The sequence below is a fragment of the Chinchilla lanigera genome, unplaced genomic scaffold, assembly GCF_000276665.1.
Source record: "Chinchilla lanigera isolate Chin_1 unplaced genomic scaffold, ChiLan1.0 scaffold00009, whole genome shotgun sequence".
Taxonomy (NCBI): domain Eukaryota; kingdom Metazoa; phylum Chordata; class Mammalia; order Rodentia; family Chinchillidae; genus Chinchilla; species Chinchilla lanigera.
Genome location: NW_004955410.1, coordinates 24,389,214 through 24,403,297, shown reverse-complemented (window position 1 = coordinate 24,403,297; position 14,084 = coordinate 24,389,214).

Genomic DNA, 14,084 nt, shown 5'->3' with positions numbered 1-14,084 from the left:
GCAAACATTTTTTTCCACATTGTGGGTTGTCTCTTCACTCTACTGGTGGTTTGACCTGCTGTGCAAAAGCTTTTTAATAAGATGAGATTCCAGTTGTTGATTCTTTGTGATAGTTCCAGTGCAATCAGAGTTTTATTCATAAAGTCTTTGCCTACACCAATGTCTTAAAGAGTTTTACCTATTCTATCTTCCAGCAGATTCAATGTTTCTATTTTAATATTTAGATCTTTTATCCATTTCAAATTTAGTTTAGTGCATCATGAGGGATATGGGTTCAATTTTAATCTTCGGCATTTACAGAGCCAGTTTTTCCAGCACCATTTATTAAAGAGGCTATTTTTCTCAGTAAATGTACGTGGCCCCATTTCTTTTCTTTTTTTTTTTTGGTTTTTCTCCGGTACCGGGAACCGAACTCATGACCTTGCACTTGCCAGGCAGGCGCTTTTGCCGCTGAGCTAAATCCCCAGCCCCTCGTGGCCCCATTTCTAAAGCTAAAGTGGCTGAGTGTGTTTGGAATTGTTTCTGCATCTTCTAATCTGTTCCATTGATCCTTAGGTCTGTTTTTTTGCCACCTTTTCTATAATAATTTTCAACTGCTTTTCTCTTTAACTTTAGGAAAATTTCCTGGACCTTCAAAATCTTGTATTTGTTTTAGTTTGACTATCATCTTTTTGATTCTTAAGAGCTCTTTTCTTGTTCTTTTCCATGGTGCCCTGTAATATACATGGATAGAATATCCTCTAGTATTTGAGACTATAAAAAGGTTTTAAAATGTCCTTCCTAGTGTGTGAATTATCTCCTTCCTTGTGGGTTTGTTTTTCCTTTTGGCTTATTTGAATTTCTTTCACATTGGAACATTTCCTACAATGTTGAGCATTCTTTGTATTATTGTTTAGAGCCAAGAGCAGCCCTCGTGGTGCTGACTGGAAGCTCTGGTAGCATAAACATGACTTACAGGCTCTACTTTAGAACAAGAACACCGAGCCTTTCGCTGGGGGACCCTCAGATGGAGGTAGAGGGAGTTTTGCTCCCAGGCTGTGTGATATCCTAAGGATGGACTTGCTGATCTTCTGCCTGTAGATCAGATTCCAGGCTCTTGATGGGCTACACAAGGGGAAAGGAAGAAGTCCGTGGGCCCCTCCGCACTTTGTGTAACCTTGAACCCATCTCTTTGTTTCCAGAGTCTCATGTCACCTTGCCCTCAGCCATCCTCGTCCATCTATAGCATTCCAGGTTGCCGAAGCAAATTAGATCCCTTCTTTCCCATAGAGCCTTCTGAGCGTCAGTTAGAAATGATTCCCACAGGGTACGGAAGTTACTAGTCCTGCATTTCCTGTGTTCCTTCCAAGAATGAATGGAAACGTCTCATTCTGGTTTCTTCCAATTGCTTTGCTCTTGTCAGTTCATCCATCTGTTCACAATTTCACAGTCATTGTACAGGAGCCACGAGGAAGGGGGAAGGAAAACAATCAGTCTCGTGTCTGTAACTGAAACGTTGTTTAGCTTTTAATGTTGCTGTGGTGGCTTCCTAGATGCAATTTAACATGTATGTAAATTATCACTTTACTATAAACACTTTCCTCCAAATGATTTACCAGTTAAGCAAACAATATTTGTTGAGTTTTTCCTTTCCCCACTAATATTAAGTATAAATTCTGTCATATACTGAAATCCCTTACATACATGCACCCCTTCCTCAACACTATTTTCCTGTACTAACAACACATATTTGGTATGTTTTGATAGCTGATAAGGCAATTTTTAAACAGAATTATCTCGATGATTCTTGAAGCCTCTTCTCACAAGTAAATTTTAGAACTTGTTAAATTGTGTGACAATTTAGAATTTGTTAAATTGTGTAACAATTGCTGGCCTTTTGATTATGGTTACTTTTGAATTATATATTAGATTTGAAGATTATGAAGAATGAAATTTCCTTATTTACCGATACAGTATATCCCGTTGTTCAGATTTGTATTTACATACTTTAGTAACATAATTTTCCTTGTAGGTTTATAATGGTTTCATCAGGTAGAGCCATTTAATCGCTAATTTCAGTTTTCCAGCCTGGGCTCAGTGGTGGACATCTACAATCCCATCATTTAGGGAGGCTGAGATAGGGGAATTCCAAAGCTGAGTCCTGCCTGGGAAATTTAGAGAGAACTTGTCCCAAAATAAATAAAATAAAATAAAATAAAATAAAAACAAATATGGCTGGAGAAGTAGCTCAGTGGTAGAGTACCCCTGAGTTCAATCCCTCGAACTATAAAACAAAGTCATTTTCCTGCAGCTCTTTTAGCTTTGAAGATCAGCCATGGACATAAGCACTCGCCATTCTTGTGGGCCACACCTTTTCTTGTGGGGTGGTGGAATGTGTTCCAGAGATGGAGAGACTTTAGGTTCTAGGTCCTAATTGATGAAGACTTGCCCTAGCTAGAGTGCTATCTGCCGCAGCTTCTAAAACAAGGAACAGAAACTCCCAATCCAAAGAGTTATCGGCTTCCTTCATTGCACAGCTGATCCCTCTTGCCCTGTGGCAAGAGGCTTGATACAGTCCATCTGCCAGTAGTAGGATGTGTGCATGGATTGGAGATCGTGCCTGGTTTTGTTTACTTTGCCCTGTTCTACACTAGCATTGGTCTTCAGCAATATGCGGACAACTAGTTTAGTCTGATCTGCAGCCTCCCATGCCTTGACACTGTGCACCTACTTGATACTCTGCAGGTTGATGAATATAACACTCATTGCTGTGTAATATTCAGCCTTGACCTTGATATGCTCTTTTTAAAATTAAGTAAGTTTATTGGTACATTTAAGTATATATAATGACCACATTCATTGTAGGGAATTTGTACCTATACATGATATAATCTGATTCTTTTTTCCCCTATCCCTCTCCCCTCTCTTCAATCTTTCTTCCTCTCCTTATTTATAAAGCTTTGTTTCCATTTTTCCCTTCTTTTCTCATCGTTTTCTTCAATAAGTGTTGCATAAACATGGGCTATCTTATGCTACTAAATTGTCCACATCTACTTCGAATTGGTGTGAATGTATACCAGGATGGTTGGCCAAACTGGCCTCGTAGGTCCAGTCTTCTCTGTTCTTTCCACCTACATAGTCTGAGCTCAGGTCCTAGCATGGCAGCTCACTGTCCAGCCATAGTTTACTGCTACTAGTAAACCAAGCCATGACTTGGAAGTAGAAATAATCTAAAAAGCCGAGCTCATTGATGCATAGATGGAGGCTGTTCCTCCAATGGCGCTGGAGTATCCTCTCTGAGATCTGTGGGAACTTATTCAAGAACCTGGTTCTGTCCCCTGGGCTTCCCCCTTTGGTGTGTTCCTGACGGCCACTTTCCTCTGGATGGAGAACACTTCTGGACAGCTGCTCCTCTTGCAAAACTTGGTACACCTAAGACATGATTGCAAACTCTGTGAGCAGAGTAATAGTAAGATGCTCACCAGTAGCTACAATAGGTTCAAATGAAGCTCAGTAGTAATGACAATACTAATGAGACTATGGAGGCCTTACTCTATGCAGGTACTGTTTGAAGTGACTTATATATATGTTAACTCATATAATCCTCATAACTGTCTTATGAGGTAGGTCCTGTCATTATTCTCAAAGACCATAAAATTGTGACACAGTGAGGTTAAGAAACTCATCGTACTAGCACAGCCAGGAAATACCAAAGGAGTTAAACCAAAGTGAGCTAGTCCCTGTGTCTGTGAATCAACACAGTTTACTTTCTCCATATTTAACTCAGAGAGTATCTTATTACAAGGAGACATGGAGTTCAGAAGCTGCCCACTGTCAGCATGAGTGGTAGCCAGTGCCCCACTTCGTGGGATCCTGTGGTTTGGGCTCCACCAGTGCAGCTCACGCCATTGTCTTTTAGCTGTTCCTTAGAGCAGCTTGCCCCAGTTTCCCCCACACAATCACTTGATCTTCTTCCTACCCGGCGCTAGGACCCAACCTGATCCGTAAGCATGGAATAGGATTTTGGCAAAATTCTATGGTCTTGCCAGGTGATAGACTTCTTGCCTGGATGTAGTCAGGTTTAAGACCTGGGACTCCTTCCTGAGGTAATGTCCCTCCCATTCTATTCCCATGTACAGGACTAATATCCATTAGGCATAGACAGATAGATCACAGGGTCCATGATACTTTAGAGACTACAAAAATGTTTTAATTTCTTCTAAAGTCAGATAAAAAAAAATGAGTATAACAATAGCTTGCATTATGTTTGTCTTTATACCAATGTGGTCATAAAATATTTTTAATATTATGGAGGAACTCACCTATACGAGCAAAGGATTTACAAAGGGATTTGACTAGGATCTACAAAAATTTACAAAAATCTGCAGGACATACTGTCCTCCCAGTGTGTATTAGGTATTTTTGCTGTGTAACAAGTTACCTTAAAACTTAGCAGTGGTCAGCACCATTTGCTATCTCATGTGGCTCCTGAGGGTCAGGAATCTGGGAGTAGCTTTGCTGGCTGAGGACTGTGGGAGGGTGCAGTTCCCTGGAGGCTCAGCTTCTCTGTGTTGTGGGCAGTCCTCCGTTCCTCCCTGGCTCTTTCCCAAGTACCCAGCTTCCTCACCACTGTACCTTATTTTTTTTTTTTTAAGATTAGGAAGAATTTATTGAGAGCAAGAAAGCTAAGAGGGAGAGAAGGGGGCCTGCAAAGTGGATTGCCCCACGGTGCCTTTTCTTAAACTGCCTGAGGTACTTCACAAGTGGAAGCTGGCTTCCCTGAGAGTGAGTAATCTAAGAATGGGAGCAACAATGGTCTGTGAAGAGAGCCAGGTTGTATGTTGTTATTGTTGTTGTTGCTGTTTAACATAGCAAAACTTACTTCTCAGAGATACTGTAAATCTACTGTGCGCAGATTAGGAGGTTCTTTTGCTCATCACTGTTATCCAGAAACACAAGCTGATGGATGTTTTGTTAGTCAGCTTTCCATCTCTGTGACAAAATTCCTGTGAAAACCAGCATAAAAGAAAGGTATATTGGTTAATAGTTTCAGGGTTTTAGCTCGTTTGCTTGGCCTTGTTGTCTTGGGCCTGTGGCAAAGCAGTGTATCATGGTGGGAGTGTGTGGCAAAGGAAACCATTCACTTGCAAGTGGCCAAGGAGCAGAAAGAAAGGAAGGCCCAGGGTTCCAACACCCCGTTCAAGGGCATACCCCAGGATCGCACTTCCTCCCACTAGGCCCCACCTCTTAAAGGTTCCACTGTTTCCCAATAGCTCCGCCACCAGGGGACCAAGTCATCAATACACGAACCTTTGAGGGGACTCTAACAAAACTGCCCATCTTATCACGTGCCTCCAGAGTCACAAATCCAGGGAAAAAATGTTGAACCACATGCTGGCTTGTAAAACATTATCATTTTTTATGATTTGAAGTAATCATAAATTCACAGGAAATTGTAAGAATAGAACTAACATTAATTTTCTAGAGAATTTTAAAAAGGCAATTTAAAAAATATTTCTAGGTTTTGTTTTTTTATAGTAAGTAAACACTCAGGTGAGCATGGTAGTACATGCCTGTTATCCCAGGACACTGAGAATCTGAGGCAGGAGGATCAAAGTTTTAAGCCCAGCCCAGGCAACTTAGTGACTTAAGGAGCCCCTCTCTCAAACTTTAAAATAATAATAATTATAATAAAATAATTATTATAACAATAATTATAATAATAATTGATAAAGCCAAGGACAAATAGCATATGATCATCTCAATAGAGGCAGAAAAAGCATCTGGCAAAGTCCAGCACTCATTCACGATCAAAACCCTACAGATTGGAATAGTTGGTATTTATCTCAATCTGATAAAAGCCATCTGTGACAAATCAACAGCCAACATCATACTGAATGGTCAAAAACTGAAAGCTTTCACTCTAAAATCAGGAACAAGCTGGGCGTGGTGGCTCATGCCTGTAATGCCAACACTCAGGAGGCTGAGGCAGGAGGATCCTTGCGAGATCAAGGCCAGCCTGGGCTACAAAGTGAGCCCAAGGCCAGCCTGAACTGCATAGCGATACCCTGTCTCAATAAGACAAAAAACAAAAAACAAAACAAAAAAATAAAATAAAATCAGGAACAAGACAAGGATGTCCACTATCACCACTACTATACAATATATTTTTGCAAACATTAGCCCGAGCAATTAGACAAGAGAAAGAAATAAAAGGAATCAGTTTGGGGAAGGAAGCAGTTTAATTATCAATATTTGCAGATGATGTGATGTGCTACATAGAAGACCCCAAAACTCCTCCAAAAGACTCTAATAAAAGTTAATGAGGCAATTCAGTAGCATAGCTGGATACAAAGTTAACACTCAAAAATCAGTAGCAGGGACTGGGGATTTAACTCAGCAGCGCAGCACCTGCCTGGCAAGCGGGAGGTTGTGAGTTCGATTCCCGGTACGGAAAACAAACAAACAAACCAAAAGAATCACTAGCATTCCTGTATGGAATAACAAACTCACTGAGAGAAAAGTTAGGGAAACAACACCTTTCACAATAGCATGGTACTCTGAAAGGTGATCAAAGAGGAATCAGAAAATGGAAATATATCTTTTGCTCTTGGGAAGGAAGGACCAACCATAATGAAAATTGCCATATTTCCCAGATTGTTACACAGATTTAATGCAATCTTGATCAAAATACCAAAAGCATACTTCACATAACTAGAGAAAATAATCCTAAAATTCATTTGGAACCAGAGGAGACCTACAGTAGCAAAAGCAATTCTTGGCAATAAAGGCAAGGCAGGGGACATCACAGTCCCTGACCTGACATTATACTACAAAGCTGTTGTGATAAAAAAAAGCATGGTATAGGGAAAAAACCAGACTAGAGGATCAGTGGAACAGAATGAAAGATGCAGAAATAACTCTAAACACACTCAGCCATCTTATCTTTTTTTCTCTTGAGGACATATTTTTATTATTTTTTTCCATTTAATTTTATTGGTACATTTTAGAGATACATAATGATAACATTCACCATAGGGAATATGTACCTATATGTGATATATCTTAATTTTTATTTTTTTCCCATTCCCCTCCCCTTCCTTCAATCTCTTTCTATTTATAAAAGCCTTGTTTCCCTTTTTTCCTTCTATTCTCATTTTTTTCCTTTTCCCTGGCTTCCCTTCCCCCTGCCCTCGCCATGGTTCTGCTTCCTGTTTGAACATTTTCTTCCTATTTCACAATACCAAGACCAACACCTTCACTGTAAGAAAGATAGCTTCATGAAGAAATGGTGCTGGGAAAATTGGCTTTCTGCATGCCAAAGACTAAAACTAGACCCATATCTCTCCCCATGCACTAAACTACAGTCAAAATGGATCAAAGACCTAAATATTAAAACAGAAACAATCTGTTGGAAGATAGACTAGCTAGAACTCTGCATTATCTATGTAGATGTAGGCAAAGGCTTTATGAACAAAACCCTGATTACACAGGGACTATCACAAAGAATCAACAACTGGGGTCTCATCTTATTATAAAGTTTTTGCCCAGAAAAAAATAAAAACAAAAACAAAAACAAAAAAACAAAAACACCAACAGAGTGAAGAGACAACCCACAAGGTGGGAAAAAAAACATTTGCCAGCTGTTCCTCAAATGACTCTTATCTAGAATATATAAAAATTTTTAAAAAATCAGACTTCCCCAAATTTAAAGGCCCAATCCAAAAATGGGCATTTGAAATGGATAGACACTTCTCAGATGAAGAAGTAGAAACAGCAAATAAATATGTGAAAAATGTTCCATATCACTGCTCATTAGAGCGATGCAAATTAACACAACCATGAGGTTTCATCTCACTCCGGAAAGAATGGCCATCATCAGTAAATCAATCAATAACAAATGCTGGTGGGGCAGTGGGATCACTCTTGTGTTCTGGTAGGAGTGTAGACTGGTGCAACCACTATGGAAATCAGTGTGGAGATTCCTCAAAAAACTAAAACTAGAGGTTCCATTTGACCCAGCTATTTCTCTTCTTGGTACCTTCCCAAAAGAATTAAAAGCATCATACTGTTGTGATTTATGTGTACCCATGTTTATAGCAACAGAGTTTGTAATAGCTAAATCTTGTATTCTTTTTTTTTTTTTGGTACCTGGAATCGAACTCAGGACCTTGGGCTTGCCAGGCAGGCACTGTGCAGCTGAGCTATATCCACAGCCCTTGCAATAACTAAATCTTGGGAACAGTCCAAATACCCATAAACCAATGAATCAATAAAGGAGATGTGGTTATTTTATATAATTGAGTACTACTCTGCCATAAAGAAGGATAAACATGAGACATTTCTAGGTGAATGAGACCCTAGTCTTAAGTGAAATAAATCTGAAACACATGTTCAAATACTGCATGGTTTCTCTGGTATGAGAAACTGAAAGTGTTAATAAGGACCAAAATATATAATAGGTATTGTGAAATAATAAGAAAATGTTCAAATGGGAAAGAGAATTTGAGTGGGTGGCGAGGGAAAGGAAGGAAGAAGAAAGGAAAAAAAGACAATAGCAGGATAAAATGGAAACCAAGCTTTTATAAATGTGGAGGGGAAGATGGGTTGAAGGGTGGAGAAGGGTACGGGGAAAAACGAATGCAGATATTTCTGTACAGGTATAAATTCCCTATGATAAATGTAGTCATTATGTATTCTGAAAGTAGACCAATAAAATTAACTAGATAGAGGCAACAAATAAAAAGCCTTGCCCCAACTGCATCTCTTATAAAAAATCAACCCAAAATGGATATGGCCTAACAGAAAATACAAAACTATAAAACTTTTATATAAAAAAAGAAAGTCTGGGATATAGGGCTAGGCGTTCAGATTTGACACAAAAAGGATGCTCTAGAAAAAGGAAAAAATTGAATCTCACCAGATTAAAAAATTTTGCTATGTGAAATTACACATGGAGAACAAGCTAACAGTGGACATAAAATATTTACAAACCATGTATTTGACAATAACTTGAATTCTAAGGCATATAACGCCTACATCCCAGCACTCGAGGAGGCTGAGGCAGTAGGAACACGAAGTACAGCCCAGCCTCGGCAACTTAGTGAGAACTTATCTCAAAAAAAAAAAAGGTATGAAGGACCTGGGCTCAATCTCTAGTAACACACATATACCCCAAAACACCAAAACACTGAAAACACAAAAATATTAACAGTAAAAAAAGTCCAATTCTAAAATGGACAAAAAACAATATAAGAGAATACACAAATGTAAACAAACATAAAGATGTCCAAATCATTAGCTATCATGGAAATGCTAATTAAAACTGCACCAAGATATCACTACACAGTTTTCGAAGTGGGTAAAACAAAAAGAGTGACACTGAATACATTAAATGCAGGAGAGGATACATGTGAAGCTGGATGCTGGACCCTAGAGAGGCAGCTGGATCACTCCTGTGTTCCGGCGGGAATGCACGGTGGTACTGGGCTCTACAAACACTTCATGTGCCTTGAAATTTGCAACTACCAGATGACTCAGCCACTGTATTCCTGGGCCTGTACCCCGAGAAATGATAACCACAGTGTTCTTCATCTGTAAGACTCCAAAGTAGAATCAGCCCAGATACTCTTCCACAGGTGAATGGTGCAAACAGAGACACGTACATAGCAGGCTATACTACCCAGCAATAAAAAAAGAATGAACTATAGTGCATGGAATTGCTTTGACGAATTTCCTGAGAATTATGCTGCCAATTCTGCTCGGTAAGGCAGGGCACACCTACAATCCCAGCACTCTGGGAGGTTGAGGCAGGAGGACTGCAAGTCCAGCTTGGGCAATTTTAGACCCTGTCTCAAAAGAAAAAAAGCCTGGAGATGTAGCTCAGGGCTGAGGCCATGGATTCAATTTACAGTATCAATTTTAAAAAAAGCACTAATTCAATTCCAAAAGGGTGCCTTTATATCATATCTTTTAAAAGACAAAAACTGCACTAATTCAATTCCAAAAGGGTGCCTTTATATCATATCTTTTAAATGACAAAACAAAAAATTTTAGAAGTGGAGAAAAAGTGTTGGCTTGGCACTTATACAATATTCCTATTTTACAGATGAGAAAAAAATGAAGCTTAAGGGTTAGTCCCCCAATTGCCCAGTTAGTGAGCAATAGACCCTGGATTGTACCCGCAGAGGTTCTTATGTTCAAGCCAGGGTCAGAATCACCTGGACAGTGATTGAAACCCAGATTGCTGGGCTTCCCCACAGTTTCCGGTTCGGTAGGTTTCGGGTAGGGACAAGATTGGAAATTTCTTGTTACCACTCCAGGCACGCTGGTCCTGCTGGTCTAAGCTAGACTATGCTTTGCACACCACTGAATGAAACCGGAGGAGGTTCTTAGACCTACCCGTTTATTGAATTCACCTGCCTCAACTTTCTGCTATCACAAATGTGATTCTGCCCTATTTCTGGAATGTAAATATGTGATAATTCCAACTGAAAAAGGATAAGGGTAACAACTTTGAACATTTCACAAAGTGTGAAAGGTGGTGGGTTTTTGCCCCTCAACATTAGTATTTCTACAAAGTATTTGTAGAGGCAACTCTTTAGAGAAGATTTACACTTCTGATCCCCAAATTTCCATTTTATGGTCCAAGATATTCTATTGTTTGCCATATTCTGTGAATTAGGGCTAGTAAATTATTATGATTACTAACCATAAATGAAGCATTAAAGTTTTCTTTTTCTGGGCCAGGCATGGTAGTACATGCCTTTAACCCAGCACTTAGGAGGCTAAAGCAGGAGGATTGCTGTGATTTCATGGCCAGCCTGGGCTACAAGTAAATTCAAGACCAGCATAAACTATATAGTGAGATCCTGTTTCAGAATCTATTTTCATCAACAAAAGTTGATTCTTTTCTGAGTTATTCCAGAGCACCGATCTAGCAAGACTTTTTATAAAAGGTGGATTGAAAATTTTATCACAAGTAAACTGTAGGAAGAGCAACACTACGTCAGAGTGGAGAGGTGTGGATTTCTTTTACAAAGCGCGCATTTATTGTCAGTGCCTAATTAAAATCATTTTATATTTTAGCCTAATTATAAATAGCATAACATATACTGCAAAAGCCAATGAAAGATGTATTAGTCATATCTGGCATTTATGTAGGAACTCTAAGAAATCCCAAATGTTTTGCAAATATTACTTCACTTCTTTCCATAGTACTACTTTTGAGGAACAGTTGTGGAACTCATTCAAATTTAGGGGTATCTTTCTTTTCTAGGCTAATCACAATGAAATGAAGTTTCAAGAGACCAAAAGAGGTGTTTTCCAGTAGACCGGTCACTTTAACAATTAAATGTAATGCCAAGCAGTTTTATATCCACGTTGCCTTCAGCTCTCTGACAAAAGTTGATTCTTCTCTGAGTTATCCAGAGCACCGATCTAGCAAGACTTTTTATAAAAGGTGAATTGAAAATTTTATCACAAGTAAACTGTAGGAAGAGCAACACTACGTCAGAGTGGAGAGGTGTGGATTTCTTTTACAAAGCCCGCATTGTTGGCCAGGGCTGACATCCAATCACAACTCCCTCTCCTCACTTAAAGTAGGTTCAATGCCAGCTTTGTAGCTTAGCCAAAACTCCACCTCCACCCTCTCCAGGTTTCAGCAGGGCCCCAGAGTTAAACTGACAGAAGACAGATGACTAGATGAAAATCATGCACATTTATTTCCATGTAAGTTTTGGGTGGCATGGGAGCCATCCTAAGGAAATGCAGGCTCTAAAACGCAGTCAAAATTGAACACGTGAAAATGTGATAAGGCAAAGGGCCTTGGCTAGGGTAGTTAATTGGGTGAAGTGGCAAGTGATAAGAGTTTAAGATTGGTCTGTACAGACTTCCCTAGACTTGTTTCCTGTCTTTGATAACTCTGCTGCTTTCCTTTTGGTATAGGAGGCATCCTTCACAAGGGAATTTCAGCTTTAATGAGGAACACAAATGTCAGCATGATCTTGCACAGGCTACTTTTAAAAAAAATATCTTTACATGAAAATCCTCAATAAGTCAGAGCTACATATTTTGGAGTGGTATATTCTTAACTCCATCAGCTTTCCTGTTCAAGATAGCTTCTTCCCTCCTTCAAACATTTTAAAAGCAAACAAGCATAGCCTGCTAGACAGAGACTTCTTGAGGGAATTTATTTGCAATCTCTATGTCACTTTTTCCTCTGTTGAAATACGCATAGTGTTGCTTCTGTGAAGGGCTTTCGTTCTTGCAGTCCTGCTCAAACTTGGTGTTCACACTTTATTCATTCCACCAATAGCAAGTAACAGAAAGTAGTATCACAGGATGGTGTTCAATCCAGATTCTTGAGCACTTTCCCTGAGCAGAATGGAACAGCCCCTGCCAGCAAAGCACATTTCTGTGGACTTGAATATAAAATACTGTTCAAGGACACGGGTTTTTCTGGGCACAGGAAGTAAGTTTCTGGATTGTTACCTGAAAACTTAGGGCTGGTGAAGGCAGCTTTCTAAAGCTTACAGGTTTCCAAGTAATAGCTGAGCAAATGCTTTGCAAAAGCGCTTTGCAAAATGTAGGACCTGCTGAAGAGTTGTACTCCATTTTAAAAAGGGGATTTCAGTTACAGTGAAAAGAAGTAAATGCAAATAAAATCATTGAATCATGGAGTGGTGCTGGTGGGGCGACGACCTCAAAATAAATTTCACTTTGAGCTTCTTGGCAGCCTACAAGAAAGAGTGAAGACAATGGAAAGAATGTTGGCTCCGGATGCATAAAAAATGGTTTCCAGTTTGGCAGCCGGCTGCTGTCACTTACTGGCAGGGTGGCAATAGCTTTTCTCTTGATGTACCTTCTTAGAGTCTGCGTCTTTATTTTTAAAAGTGTGGACAGTAAGAACCTGCAAGAATGTTGAGAGGATTCAAGGAGATCTGTATGCAAAGGAGACCTCTAAAATAAAGATGAAAGCTATAATCATAATTTACATTCTCCAATAAAATACTTTTCTTCTTAAATCAGATAACGCTTTCTTAGTTTTGGCACCCCCGGGGTCTGTAACCGTGAAAACATAACATGTGTTTGCTCAACTTAGCAAGAAAGCACGGAGGTCCATTCATAAGTGTTTTTTCTTCAAGCTGGAGTAAATGGCCAACTTCTTACACTTCAAACTGTTCTACTTCAATCTCAAGACCGCAGGGCTAACTAGGCTTTCAGCACCGGCTTCAGGACTTCATTTGCCAGCCTTCCCACTCTTACCTCAGGGTGTCCACACTATCTTTTGATTTTTCCCCCTGCCTACATAAGCTGTAAGAAATCGTCCTTCTCCTTCGCCAAATTGGCTATTTTATGCCCCCTTAATATCACTTAATTTTTCCTTAATGTTTTACATGACTCCACATTTGCATCACTCTGCACCATCAATATTACATTCATCATTATTACTTAGTGGTTATAATCAGATTAATGAGTCCTATTATCAAAGTAGTAAAATCACACAATTATCACTATTAATATACTTATGTGATTTATTAGTACAGTTATTTATGTCATTCCATTGGTAACTGGCTCTCAGATCATAACTCCAGCAGGGCAAACTGTCCACACTTTTAGAAATAAATAACTCGGATATTTGTTCCCGGATCCACCCCAGTGCCTGCGAGGTGGTGGGCGCCGCTCTAGAACCCTCGGGTCGGGGTGGAGGCCCAGCCTGCACTAGAATAGAGCGCAGCGCACCGTGCACAAGGCCGTCTACATTTTGAGGGTGGGGGTTGTAGCTCCCTACCCCGATCCTTGATAAAGGCACTTGGGTTGTCAGTTTTGCAACTGTTTTGGGCAAACTCCACCCCTTTACACTACAACCAAGACAAAACAAGATCTGAAGTCGCCCTAAAAGTTGTTCTTACATCAGGGATGCGGGCTGCAGCCCAGACTCGCGCGCCAGGGCACGAGCTGGACCAAGCCCTGCGAGTTGGCGGCGCGCGAGCCCCGGCCGTGCCAGCTGGAGGCCGAGCCGGGACAGCCCCCTTCTCAGCTCGCCCGCGCGAACCCGGCCGGACCGCTCCACTCCCGCCCTTCGCGGCAGGGGGGAGCCCGGC